The sequence below is a fragment of the Musca autumnalis genome, unplaced genomic scaffold (genome assembly GCF_047663935.1).
Source record: "Musca autumnalis isolate F117 unplaced genomic scaffold, ASM4766393v1 scaffold_3, whole genome shotgun sequence".
Lineage (NCBI taxonomy): Eukaryota > Metazoa > Arthropoda > Insecta > Diptera > Muscidae > Musca > Musca autumnalis.
In genome coordinates, this window is record NW_027411866.1 from 57,393,608 (window position 1) to 57,408,400 (window position 14,793).

The window sequence follows — 14,793 nt, forward strand, 5'->3', positions numbered from 1 at the left end:
CTGCCAGATTATTTTTATGGAAAATCGTCAAAATGACGATTTTTATTTTAGAAATCGTCAAATCTATTTTATAAAATCGTCAAAAATTAATGGGCCGATTCCGTACAGCGAGGCGAGTCGTGTCGCCAGTTGCAATTTTTCCATTACGTATGGCAAAAGTCGCACGACGACGTCAAATTTTGTGGCCGTAATGTTCATTTTTTGGCGACAACAAATTAGCTGTCGCCGTTCATTTTTAACTTACGAATAAAAATAAAATAAAAATAACTTGTTATCGACGATTATTTTCTGTCGCTGTACGTAGTGCATTTTTTAAATTTTGTCGCAGAGACGATAGACGACGCGACATGACTCGCCTCGCTGTACGGAATCGGCCCATAAAATACGCACTTTTAGATATCTTTATTAAAAGAAACATAAAATGAATATTCCGGTTATTAAACATGTTTTTACTTCAATCAGTAAATTGAAGCGATTTATTTTTTTATAAATAAGAATGTGAATAAACATTTCGTCATTAATAGCCTGTTTCACTAAGACGATTCATTTTTAAGAGATCGGGCTTAATAAATATGTCATAACAATATGTTTTGTTAAGTTTTAAATCATCTTTGGTATAAAGTATACCCTCCATTGAAGAGAATTTAGAGATTTTATTTTATTAAGATTTCCTTGGCTGAGAACACATTCAACATTTGCTGACGAATGAGGTAATACCTATTATTACCTCCCAGCAAAATTACCCCTTACTAACCCTTTATTTTAACAAGGGCCTGTCGCGCTAAATAAGTAGTTATTATTTGGTCATTGAAAAAAAGTCGTTAAAATGTGGTCTCTTAAAGTCGTGACTACTTATTAACTACTTATTTTAGTGGACAAAAATAACCATTAATTTCGCGCGACATGCCCTTCTTACAATAAAGGGTTAGTAAGGAGTTTTGTAAGGGGTATTTTTTGGTGGGTTTCTTTACAAATTTTGTTCTTATAGAAAAGCGAAATAAATCCGTTTCCATTATTTTAAAACATTTCCTTAATATCGAAAAATCTTAGTTCACGAAATTTTGAATCCATTTTTTGTTTATCCTCGATGTTTACGAAATGTGAAAATTCTTTAAAGATGTCGAAAAACTAAAAAAATTGCTTTCACAATCAAATATTTCAATTTTAAAACTTTCAGTTAATTGCTCTCTTCCTTGTTGCGGTGCCTCGCAGAAACCAAGTCCCAAATCTGAGGGCGAAAAAAAAATTTTGCGTGGAGGGGCCTTAGGATGTAGCCTTTACGCCTGCATGGCGGCTACGAGCCATGAGATTCCACCAGCTCCCATTATGCGGTAGAGTTGGGGGAGCCAGTGGTAACTACAGTGAACACTCCCGGGATGGCAGGCCACTGTAATGCCTTTCATGACCTGCCGTGTCCACAATCATATTGTTGTTTGATAATATGGGGCCCCCACCCCATGAGTGTTATGCCATTTGGGGGTGGTAAATTTGCCGGAAATTTTGTTGAAGATTTTGGTATGTCGTTGGGGTGTCCTTAATAGGGATACACCCATTTCTGTTAAACTTAAGGGCAACTGGATTATCATGCTATTAATCCGTTACCCATATTGAACCAAGCCGCCACATGTGGAATCCAGAAAACACAATTATCAACCACTGATATGGCAAAATAACCCAAGAATATAATTGCCATTCCAGAGGAAGATTGTGAATGTTTCCTGTAGTCCATCATGGGGGGCAACACCTGAAAAAGAAATGCTGAAAAAAATAAAAGAGAGAATTAATTAATTATATGAAAATAATAGAAAAAATTGGAACCATGGTATAAGTAAAGAGGTAGATTTAAATGAAAAAAAATCTGTAGAACCCCTGTTTTTCTTGAATTCCTAAAACTTCAAAATAAAAGCAACAAGTGGGTTTGTTTACAAGGCATTTTTTGAGCATTTTATAAAAAACGCGAAAAATGAATGAAGAGTTAAGTTTTCTCCACATAATCGAGTTGTGAATATGATAAACTGATTGTTTCAATGCAAATCTCACCAACTTCTTCCATACAAATGGTCTAAAAACAATTTTAAAAATCATTGAATTCGATTGTTTTTAAAATTGTTTGGCATATTATTCAAACACCACACACACATACACAGTTTGTTTATATTGTTTTGAAGTTTTAGGCATACTCGAATGAAAAAATTTAAATTGACATAAGGCTTTGGCTAACCTTTCTTATTAAACTATGATTGGAACGATACCTGAAAATGCAGCTTGTTGTGCGTTTATTTTGTTTTGTTTTGACATTTGTTCTTCTGGAGAATGTAAAGTCTCCAAAAATTTGGGAAGTGTTCGGACCACTGAATGAATCCGAGTTGCCAACTAATGTAAGTCCATATTTATATTAGGCAATTTTCCTTGGGGCAATTGTCAGTTTGCTGGAGAGAGAGGTGAGGCATATGGTAACCCTTTGCCTCTCAACACCCTCTCTCACCTACAAACTGACAATTGCCGCAAGGAAAATTGCCTAATGTAAATATGGACATACATGGAATTTGAAATTAACGCTATTCCGGTATAGAGGGCGGACAGGGTAATCTAAAATCAGGTTCATATATAGGGTTCGGCGAAAATCATGAGGTCAAATGTTGCAAAGGTTTGTTGCAGATAAGCTGAGATTGGGACGGCTGGTCATGGAAAAAGGGACAAATCTAGTGGTTTGCAAGATGGCGGGGAATGGAAATCTGCCATTTCTTGCGACCGAACCTATAAAAGAGAGTGTTTGCAGAAAAAGGTTGAGTTATTTTAGTGGTGCTGAGTGTGTAAACTTTGTTTGAGAAATTGAGAGTATTTCCATAAGCGTGAATGTTTTTTTAAGCCATTTTCATACAGACAATTTTAAATAAAACAAAGGTAAAGAAAATAAAAGCGAGATTACTTGAAAATCGAAAAGAAATAAAATCTAAATAACCTAATATTGTGTGGAAATAGGTGACGTGAGGAGATTTAAGATATAACGATTGTGACGTTGTGTTTGAACCGAAATAACCTACATAACTATTCCGACAAACAAAAAAAGGTATGATCAGAAAGGTTGAAACGTTAAGTTTAACATTAGTTAATTTAAATTTTTTGTTTGTGGATTCATCAGGTCGGATTCAGGTTTGGGACATACAGCGTTATCTTGTGGATGAGAGTGCTATTAAAGCTGCCACTGATACAATCTCCGGAATTTAAGGTATGAATACAGTACTACACCAAAAACGTCTAGTGCCATCTATGGGCTAATTCCGGAAGGAAATTAGATCTCCCCGTCAAAAGCGAAGCTCAGCACCCAGCTTTTTTTTTGAGACACTAAATACGTTCTTATACACTGAAGTCTCCAACTCCTTTATTAACAACACAGTGGTCTGAAATCAACACAAAACAAGTAAGAATATAAATATCAAATAGCCAAGAAAAGTTTGTTCCAAGTGACGGTTGGTCACTAAGGCGTAAAGAGAAGACCGCTGGTATGAGAATTTTATGACCCCAGTTAGTTATTGGTGACCGCTGAAGGGCCTAAAAAAAATAATAGATAAAACAAAAAAAAAAATATTTTCCATCATAACATCTTTATTTGACGTTGATTTTTTTACTACTTATTTTTGCATGATTATTCTATTATTATTATTAGTATTATTTAATATTTTATTATTTTTTGTATTTTTATTTATTTATGTCATTGATTTTCCGATTTTTGTTAGGGCATCAAATTAATGTTTCTGTAAGTCCTATTTTTAATTTGTTTATCAACATTCTCGGTAACGAGTCTGTGGGTCCTGATCTTTAGATCCATTCTGTGCCCTTTAGTAGAAAAAGAGCTCTTTTTTTGTGACATTAGGGTGGCATTTTATTGTCAGAAATATAAATCTCGTGAAATCGAGGAGTTTGATTGATTTTGAAGATCCATATTGGATGTATAATTTGTGTTGGTCCAAAGGACTGTTCAAGAGAACATTAGCTTGATTTTGTTTTTGTTCATGTGTTTAATTGGTCAAAAGACCGTTCGTTTAAATATTAATTTTGATGAAGTCATATAACTATTTAACTAATCCATTGGTAAAAAAAAGACATTAGATTTAAATTGGTATTCCGTTTTAATTTTTTGTTATTTTTAATTCATTTTTATTTCTGTTTATTCAAACTTCAAGGAAATTGTTTAACGTAAATTTCTATATATTAGTTTTAAAATTTAGTACAATAAAAAAATAATGACTTGATGTATGTTTAGAAGAAAAATGATGTTTTAAGCTAATTTGTGGAGGATGAAAATAAGGTGAGGTAAGTGGTGTGGGTGTGTGCGGAATTAGGGGTCATCTGGAGAAGAAAGGGAAAAGATGATCTAGGTCGGGAGGGCGGCTAAACTGGCCTGTAGACCAGTAGTGGGGGGTATGGATAGTGATGGTGTGATGTTAATGTTAGTTTCTGTTGATTAATTTTGTTCCCGAGTAGAGTTATTGTTGATGTTCCTGGGCCGGATGTCGGGATGGGACTCACCCCAAGGGAGTCGGCAGAGCTGGTCGGCGCTATCAAGGCATCATTCGGGCTGCATAAAGGGACACATAACAGTATGGCGCCCAATCCAAAGAAACCTTAGTGTTTGTAGACGTTAGGAAGTGTACACCATCGAAACACTTGAAAATAGACCACTAAAAAAAAAATAGACCAACATTACAACTTTGAGTTTGATACAAACAATTCAGCCGTTTTTGTAGCCATTCTGGACAGGTGCCAGAATATGATGTACGAAAACTGCTGACAATGATTGTTTTAGACGAAAGGAAGTGATGAAAAGTACATACCAGGATTGGATGTGACCCGCAGATCTGGTGGTTAACCGGTCTTGCACAGACAATTCTGGGTAATAAAGTAAATGAAATTCCGATTGAGATTTAATGGTGATCCAGCTTCATAGATTAGGGTATCCGCTCTGGATAAACTAGAGGTCAGTTGTATCCGAATAGATGATCTGAAAAGTGGTGGCGTCGTTGGCCAAAGGCCCATCAGTGCACTTATTAAATCTTTTAAGTCAACTTTTTGTTTTGTTGTTTGAATGATCCATCGATATCCAAAGCCTCCAATATAGCCTGAAAAAACCGCACACACTACTCCTCACCCGAAAAAAAATCCTCCTAAAAAGATATAAGAAGACATTTAGATTCGATTTTCGTTTATAGTATATAGTTAAAAAAAAGACCTATTGATTTGAAAATTTGATTTTAAGAATCGTGGTAATAAGTTTTGTTTTAAAACTAGATCTGTTAAGACCCTGTAGGAAATTCTCTGACAAAACCTTTTGACAAGTAATGAGTAGGGAGACTAGGTCCCAAACAAGAGGCAAAAAGAGAGATAGACCTATTTTATTTGACTTAAACAGAACTATAGATAATTCGGAAGGGAAGAAAAAGAAGGAAGATTCCGAAATGACGGAAGCGACTCCAACAAATGGCTCACACTTCAGGGATTTATCCGACACAATCATCGCCAGAACCCCACTTAATAGTACCCCGCATCCTGCATTGTTACAGGCTGCAGCCGACCAGTTACGCAATGCCCCGAACACTGATCAAATCAGGGCTTTAGAGACCTCTGTCCATTCCGTTCAATCGGAGATGGCTGAGATTAGGAAAGCATTAGGAGAGTTATCAATCACGATGCAAAAGATAGCCCAGGGCAACGTCGATCGAGAAAATACCACCAAACAGGTTCCGAACACTACCTCAGCTCAAAATGCGCAAAATCAAAACGGCAACAACATTCCGAATCCAGTTCCGGCCAATATAGGGACCAATCAGGACCCACCAACTACTTCTACCAATTCCCAACAAACAAACAATGCTTTTCAGGACAGACCACTCCCTATCGAACAAACAAAAGGGGTGAATATAATTAGAATAAATAAACTAGGACTAAATTTTGATGGGAGTCCTAATGGTATTGGGGTTGAAGACTTTGTCTTTAGATTGGAGTACTTCCAAAAGCAATATAGGATACCATGAACAGAGATTATTCGTGATTTCCCTCTCTTAGTTTCCGGTAGAGCCGAATCGTGGTTCTGGTTATTCCAGAAGACTAATCAATTTCACGATTGGGAAGATTTGAAATTCTGCCTATTAAGTCAATACCAATCATCCCGATCGAATTTTGAAATTGTCACGGATCTAGCTCAAAGAAAGCAACAGCCAAACGAATCGGTAGACAATTTCTTTCAAACAATGGCTAAAATCAGAACCAAGTTGGTTCAACCAATTCCTGAAATCGATATGATAAAGATTATGAAAAAGAATATAAGAGAGAGCATAGGAAGAATTGTTTACCCGATACCGGTTTCCTCAGTTGAGCAACTCCGAATAGAGTGCAATGAGGCTGAGAAGCATTTTTTGAGACGGGAAAACAAACCAACCTTCACAACAGCACGCCCAATCAGACAGGTCAATGAAATTTATGAAGAAATGGACATGAGAGGAAACCAGTCCTATGGGAATGAAGATTTTGAGGTGTCGGCTATTCAATTTAACCGAAACCCAAATCCTCAGCTAATTTGCTGGAATTGTAGGAAGACTGGGCATGGGTTTAGGGAATGCGAAGAAACCACCAGGTCTCTATTCTGCTACAAGTGTGACAAACCTGGAACTACAACTCCAAAATGTAGCGTTTGTCAGCAGGGAAACTGCAAGAAGGGCGTCGAGAGAGAAGGGGGCTCACGTCCGAGTTACAACCCCGGAAACTAATGATATCCCATGATAATGATAAACATCATATCAATAACAATAGTGAGATTACACAAACCACGAATGAATCTTCATACGCCCAAGAAAGGCATCTAAAATCGCTTGAGGAGCGTCAGAAAAATTATGACCAAATTAGGGAAAGAATCTTCGGGGAAGTTGAGGTCCCACTGTGCAACAAAAAGGTCCCCAAAGTTCGTCAAAAGTTTGCAGATAAGAGGAAAAAGTTCAAAATGATTATCGAAGCCATAAACAGAACAATTCAAGTTAATGACCCTAGACCGACGTAGAGATCGAAGGGATCCAATTAAAAGGATTACTGGACTCTGGGGCTTCAGTGAGTCTAATGGGAAAGGGCTGTAGGGAAATTGTAGAGAAGTTAGAAAAAGAAATAAAACCCATCTTCTCCCATGTTAAAACGGCTGCTGGTAGTCAGCACCGGATAATAGGAAAAGTATTTTTAAACATCTCATACAAAGGCGTGGAAAAAGAAATCGAGTTGTATCTCTGCCCTGACTTAGAGCAGGAGATCTACTTGGGGATAAATTTTTGGAAACTATATAATATTGCCCCGGAAGTAGTTAAAGCCGATGAAATGAATGTAGAACAGATACATAATGAAATGGTAGATGGGGAGAACTACAAATTAAACCCCCATGATTTAACTCCAGAACAACAACAAAAGCTAGATAAGGTAATCAAAAATTTTAACACATTTGAAGAAAAAGGATTGGGAAAGACTTCCTTAGAGAAGCATTCCATAAAATTAGTTGATGGCGCTGAACCTGTGAAGGATCGATATTACCCCATATACCCCGCAGTTCAGGCTATCGTATATGATGAAGTGGACAACATGCTTCGGTTAAATGTCATAGAGGAAAGTGAAAGTCCCTGGTCCAACAGAACAACTATAGTCAAAAAACCAGGTAAAAATCGTTTCGGCTTAGATGCCCGAAAACTTAATAAATTAACAATAAAGGACGCGTATCCGCTCCAAAATATAGACGGCATCTTAAGCAGAATCGACGAAACCTATTATATCAGCAGTGTTGATCTAAAATTTGCATTTTGGCAAATTGAATTAGATGATGAAAGCAAAGCATACACAGCGTTTACTGTCCCCGGCCGCCCTTTATATCAATTTAGGGTAATGCCATTCGGCCTTTGTAATGCGGCCCAACGCTTGTGTAGGCTGATGGACAAAGTTATACCATCACACTTGAAATAGAATGTTTTCATTTATCTGGACGACCTGCTGGTTATATCCAGTGACTTTGACGATCACCTACGTCTTTTAAACGAAGTAGCAGAGTGCCTGAAGAAAGCCAATCTTACTATAGGGCTTAAGAAATCTCAGTTCTGCTTCCGCGAATTGAGGTATTTGGGATTTATAATTGGCGATGGGAAGCTAAAGACAGACCCCGACAAAGTGAAAGCTATTAAGAATATTAAACTACCACAAAGCGCCAGGGAAGTTAGAAGCTTTTTAGGGACAGCGGGATGGTATAGGCGTTTCATTAAAGATTTTGCTACCATCTCCGCACCGCTTACGGATACACTAAAGAAAAGTAAAAAGTTTGTAATATCTGAAGCAGCTATTAAAGCATTCGAAGCATTGAAAAAGGCTTTAACATCCGCTCCAGTTCTTCGCCATCCTGATTTTTCTAAACACTTTTACATCCAATGTGATGCATCAGAATATGGCATTGGAGCGGTGTTATACCAATTAAACGATAAGGGGGAGGAACATCCCATAGCGTTCTATTCCCAAAAATTGAATTCCTGTCAACGCAATTATAGCGTGACAGAAAAAGAATGTCTAGCAGCTGTGATGGCTATCAAAAAGTATCGACCATATGTAGAACTGATGCCATTCACAGTGATTACAGACCACGCTTCACTAAAATGGTTGATGTCCCTAAAGGATCTAACCGGAAGATTAGCTAGGTGGTCACTGCAACTGCAGGCCTTCAACTTTAATATAGAGCATCGGAAAGGAACCGATAATGTCGTAGCCGATATGCTGTCGAGGGCCCCAGTTGTAGATGTTAGCGAAATCACTAAAGAGGACTTTCTAGATTTTGAGACCCTAGAGTTCGAGAGCGAGGAATATTTAGACCTGATCAAGACGATTAACGAGAATAAAGATAAATTGCCCGATTTAAAGGTAGAAAACGGGTATGTTTTTAAAAAGTCACTACCCCATGTTACCGAAAATGAGGAGCTCATGTGGAGGTTATGGATTCCTTCCAATCTAACCCAAGAAATAATAAGGAAAGCCCATGATTCCCTCACATCGGCACATGGTGGTATTGTAAAGACCCTAGAACGAGTCAGAAGATTCTTCTATTGGCTCGGATGACTGTTCAAGTGCGAGAATATGTTAGGAACTGTCAGCTGTGCAAGGAAACCAAAGCCAGCAATCAGCATATGATGCCGAGTATAGGAAAAGAGGTGGTAACTGATAGGCCGTTCCAAAAGCTGTACATTGACTTCCTAGGGAAATATCCTAGGTCAAAGAAGGGTAACACATACATCTTCATCGTTGTGGATCACTTCACCAAATTCACCTTCCTCAAAGCTATGAGAGAGGCAAACGTAGGAAACGTGGTGAGATTCCTCGTCGATGAAATTTTTCATAAATTTGGTGTTCCTGAAGTGATCCACAGCGATAATGGTGCACAATTTACCTCCAAAACCTTTAAAGAATTGATGGACACTTATCAGATAAACCACATGAAAACGGCCATATATTCACCACAGTCAAACGCGTCGGAACGTGTTAACCAGTCGGTGACAAATGCCATTCGGACATATCTCGATAAAGACCACCGAGATTGGGATATGTATTTATCCGAAATAGAATGTGCATTAAGAAATTCTATACATACTTCGACTGGTGTGACACCGTTCTTCGCGTTGTTTGGCTTTCATATGTATTCAAATGGATGTGATTATAACCTGGCAAGAAAGCTAAAATCATTAACCGACCACGAACTCAACGATTTAGATAGACCAAGCAAACTAGAACTTATAAGATATAAGATTAAAGACCATTTACACCAAACGTACAAAAAAAGTTCCGAGAAGTATAATAAACGGGCACGGGTGGTAAATTTTCGACCTGGACAGGAAGTGTACAGGCGAAATACAGTCCTATCTGACTTTTCAAAGAACAAAAATTAAAAATTCTGCAAGAAATTTTTGAAGGCTCGAATCGTGAAACCCGTTGGACAAAACATGTACGAGTTGGAGAATTTGCAAGGGAAATCTATCGGTATATACCATGTCAAAGACATAAAGTATTAATGCAATATAGAAACAAGATCTGTGATAGACAAGTGCAATATTAGATTTAAGTTAGCTTTAATTATATGTCGTACTTGTCCCATTCATAGATTTACATCTATAGTGCAATACAATACCACGTCTGTGATATATGCCAATGTACTTGATTTTAAGTTTAAATCAGTAATCATTTCTCTTAATTTATACCACACCTCGTAATTATACCTCTACTCCTGAATTATACTAGATTTTTGATTATACCAATTTTCAATTAGAAACTTACTTGATCTTCCACTTCCATATACCTCTCATCCCAGAAAATCAAATAGTTTCCTACCATATCCCAATAGGATGACCTAGAATTATACACAAAGTAAGGACTTATATGAAAGACTCTAAAACTATACTTCCCTAATTCCCAATGTAAATCCTGAGCCCGGCTTAATCTCAGGGCGTGAGAGTTCCCCACGTTGGGTCTGATCAACGACATCACATAACCCATAGTCCCCGCACACCAGTCCTGACTGCATGCTTGGTCAGCCCTGGAGTTTTGTTGCGGTGCCTCGCAGAAACCAAGTCCCAAATCTGAGGGCGAAAAAAAATTTTGCGTGGAGGGGCCTTAGGATGTAGCCTTTACGCCTGCATGGCGGCTACGAGCCATGAGATTCCACCAGCTCCCATTATGCGGTAGAGTTGGGGGAGCCAGTGGTAACTACAGTGAACACTCCCGGGATGGCAGGCCACTGTAATGCCTTTCATGACCTGCCGTGTCCACAATCATATTGTTGTTTGATAATATGGGGCCCCCACCCCATGAGTGTTATGCCATTTGGGGGTGGTAAATTTGCCGGAAATTTTGTTGAAGATTTTGGTATGTCGTTGGGGTGTCCTTAATAGGGATACACCCATTTCTGTTAAACTTAAGGGCAACTGGATTATCATGCTATTAATCCGTTACCCATATTGAACCAAGCCGCCACATGTGGAATCCAGAAAACACAATTATCAACCACTGATATGGCAAAATAACCCAAGAATATAATTGCCATTCCAGAGGAAGATTGTGAATGTTTCCTGTAGTCCATCATGGGGGGCAACACCTGAAAAAGAAATGCTGAAAAAAATAAAAGAGAGAATTAATTAATTATATGAAAATAATAGAAAAAATTGGAACGATACCTGAAAATGCAGCTTGTTGTGCGTTTATTTTGTTTTGACATTTGTTCTTCTGGAGAATGTAAAGTCTCCAAAAATTTGGGAAGTGTTCGGACCTTTGAAGTGAACAATTTTAAGAAAATAATAACGGATTTCGATTGACAACACTCTGAATCACTAAAAATAAAAAAATAAATCAATCTGGTAACATCACAGAGCGACATACTGATCTGGCAATGGTGACATATTTTCTTATGCATCATTTTCCGACATTCATTATAAATAAGTAGTGAAAGCATTTTAGGCGCCAAAAAGAACATTTCAACATTTTTATATTTTTTAAACATGGAAAGCTCTTCAATAGTTATGTAAAATAAGATAGTGTTAACAAATAATAAAAATGTTATGTGTGGTAAATGTATTTTTGAGTTAAGATGTTATGTCTTTTTTGGAGTATTTTGCTTTGTTATCCATGTGTTCTCTGGAGTATAACTTTTGAGATCTAGGTAGATCTAGGATATTATATATATGTGGTGAAAGGTATTAATGTGTACTATCATTTTGTGAAAAAAATAGATGCGCCTATCTGCGCCTTTTCATAAAAATCTGATTTTAGATGTAGTAATACTTAAAAATATGGACATTTTTATGTTTTGGTTGGCGAATAATCGGAAACCCATTAATGTTACCAATTGGATTTCAGAAAAATTTAACAGACGTATATAATAATAATAATAATATATAATTTCAAAGATATCGCAAACTTTGGCATTTGTGGCGGAATCTTAGCCGATTTTTACTAAATTTGGAACCTTTTTTTATTAACTTATAACAAACCACAGACAAAACCATGAAATTTGAACATATGTATATAGGGGAGCTATTTCTATATCTGAACCGATTTCAATATAACTTGACAAACTTATTTGTAGTCCGAATTCCGTAACATTTTCCAAATTTTATTATAATTTGATGGAATTTGCATGCTTGGTCAATCATTTTCCTGAAATCGGGCGAAAATATATATATGGGAGCTATATCCAATTCTGAACCGATTTCAATATGATTTGCCAACAATTTTTCTAAACCAAAATCCGTCACACATTTCAAATTTCATCAAGATTGGACATGTATAGCGGGATTGGTGCACCAAATACCTAAAATCGGGCGAAAATATATATGGGAGCAATATCAAAATCTGAACCGATTTCAATATAACTTGGCAAACTTATTTGTAGTCCTAATTCCGTGGTATTTTCCAAATCGCATAAAAATTGGGCAGAATTTGCGTGTTTGGTCCATCAATTGCTTGAAATCGGGCGAACATATATACGGCAGCTATATGTATATATAAACCGATGTGAACCAAATTTGGCATATTAGTTTCTAAGCCCATTATAAACATCTGTACAAAATTTGGAAGGTCTAGCTTGCCCCAGTGATTTGTTGCCTCGAAAACCTGTCATTGGCCCCATCGTGCACTGAATGAATCCGAGTTGCCAACTAATGATACATGGAATTTGAAATTAACGCTATTCCGGTATAGAGGGCGGACAGGGTAATCTAAAATCAGGTTCATATATAGGGTTCGGCGAAAATCATGAGGTCAAATGTTGCAAAGGTTTGTTGCAGATAAGCTGAGAGGGGGACGGCTGGTCATGGAAAAAGGGACAAATCTAGTGGTTTGCAAGATGGCGGGGAATGGAAATCTGCCATTTCTTGCGACCGAACCTATAAAAGAGAGTGTTTGCAGAAAAAGGTTGAGTTATTTTAGTGGTGCTGAGTGTGTAAACTTTGTTTGAGAAATTGAGAGTATTTCCATAAGCGTGAATGTTTTTTTTAAGCCATTTTCATACAGACAATTTTAAATAAAACAAAGGTAAAGAAAATAAAAGCGAGATTACTTAAAAATCGAAAAGAAATAAAATCTAAATAACCTAATATTGTGTGGAAATAGGTGACGTGAGGAGATTTAAGATATAACGATTGTGACGTTGTGTTTGAACCGAAATAACCTACATAACTATTCCGACAAACAAAAAAAGGTATGATCAGAAAGGTTGAAACGTTAAGTTTAACATTAGTTAATTTAAATTTTTTGTTTGTGGATTCATCAGGTCGGATTCAGGTTTGGGACATACAGCGTTATCTTGTGGATGAGAGTGCTATTAAAGCTGCCACTGATACAATCTCCGGAATTTAAGGTATGAATACAGTACTACACCAAAAACGTCTAGTGCCATCTATGGGCTAATTCCGGAAGGAAATTAGATCTCCCCGTCAAAAGCGAAGCTCAGCACCCAGCTTTTTTTTGGAGACACCAAATACGTTCTTATACACTGAAGTCTCCAACTCCTTTATTAACAACACAGTGGTCTGAAATCAACACAAAACAAGTAAGAATATAAATATCAAATAGCCAAGAAAAGTTTGTTCCAAGTGACGGTTGGTCACTAAGGCGTAAAGAGAAGACCGCTGGTATGAGAATTTTATGACCCCAGTTAGTTATTGGTGACCGCTGAAGGGCCCAAAAAAAATAATAGATAAAACAAAAAAAAATATTTTCCATCATAACATCTTTATTTGACGTTGATTTTTTTTTACTACTTATTTTTGCATGATTATTCTATTATTATTATTAGTATTATTTAATATTTTATTATTTTTTGTATTTTTATTTATTTATGTCATTGATTTTCCGATTTTTGTTAGGGCATCAAATTAATGTTTCTGTAAGTCCTATTTTTAATTTGTTTATCAACATTCTCGGTAACGAGTCTGTGGGTCCTGATCTTTAGATCCATTCTGTGTCCTTTAGTAGAAAAAGAGCTCTTTTTTTGTGACATTAGGGTGGCATTTTATTGTCAGAAACATAAATCTCGTGAAATCGAGGAGTTTGATTGATTTTGAAGATCCATATTGGATGTATAATTTGTGTTGGTCCAAAGGACTGTTCAAGAGAACATTAGCTTGATTTTGTTTTTGTTCATGTGTTTAATTGGTCAAAAGACCGTTCGTTTAAATATTAATTTTGATGAAGTCATATAACTATTTAACTAATCCATTGGTAAAAAAAGACATTAGATTTAAATTGGTATTCCGTTTTATTTTTTTTTTATTTTTAATTCATTTTTATTTCTGTTTATTCAAACTTCAAGGAAATTGTTTAACGTAAATTTCTATATATTAGTTTTAAAATTTAGTACAATAAAAAAATAATGACTTGATGTATGTTTAGAAGAAAAATGATGTTTTAAGCTAATTTGTGGAGGATGAAAATAAGGTGAGGTAAGTGGTGTGGGTGTGTGCGGAATTAGGGGTCATCTGGAGAAGAAAGGGAAAAGATGATCTAGGTCGGGAGGGCGGCTAAACTGGCCTGTAGACCAGTAGTGGGGGGTATGGATAGTGATGGTGTGATGTTAATGTTAGTTTCTGTTGATTAATGTTGTTCCCCAGTAGAGTTATTGTTGATGTTCCTGTGCCGGATGTCGGGATGGGACTCACCCCAAGGGAGTCGGCAGAGCTGGTCGGCGCTATCAAGGCATCATTCGGGCTGCATAAAGGGACACATAACATCCTAAAATAGATT

General features: G+C 36.8%; 4 long non-coding RNA genes across 4 annotated transcripts; 2 read left to right on the top strand and 2 right to left on the bottom strand.

Moving 5' to 3' along the window:
- Positions 1–387: 387 nt before the first annotated feature.
- On the bottom strand, positions 388–2,293 carry LOC141399634 (uncharacterized). Its single transcript, XR_012411886.1, has 2 exons — positions 2,222–2,293; positions 388–1,758 (listed from the first exon to the last, which is right to left on the bottom strand). It is a non-coding gene; the product is annotated as an uncharacterized lncRNA (long non-coding RNA).
- A 449-nt stretch (positions 2,294–2,742) lies between these two features.
- Positions 2,743–3,498, top strand: LOC141400119 (uncharacterized). Its single transcript, XR_012412084.1, has 3 exons — positions 2,743–2,904; positions 2,983–3,070; positions 3,143–3,498. It is a non-coding gene; the product is annotated as an uncharacterized lncRNA (long non-coding RNA).
- A 613-nt stretch (positions 3,499–4,111) lies between these two features.
- On the bottom strand, positions 4,112–11,267 carry LOC141399635 (uncharacterized). Its single transcript, XR_012411887.1, has 3 exons — positions 10,333–11,267; positions 4,836–5,165; positions 4,112–4,682 (listed from the first exon to the last, which is right to left on the bottom strand). It is a non-coding gene; the product is annotated as an uncharacterized lncRNA (long non-coding RNA).
- Positions 11,268–12,920: 1,653 nt separating this feature from the next.
- LOC141398985 (uncharacterized) lies at positions 12,921–14,207 on the top strand. Its single transcript, XR_012411743.1, has 3 exons — positions 12,921–13,083; positions 13,162–13,249; positions 13,322–14,207. It is a non-coding gene; the product is annotated as an uncharacterized lncRNA (long non-coding RNA).
- Positions 14,208–14,793: the final 586 nt, after the last annotated feature.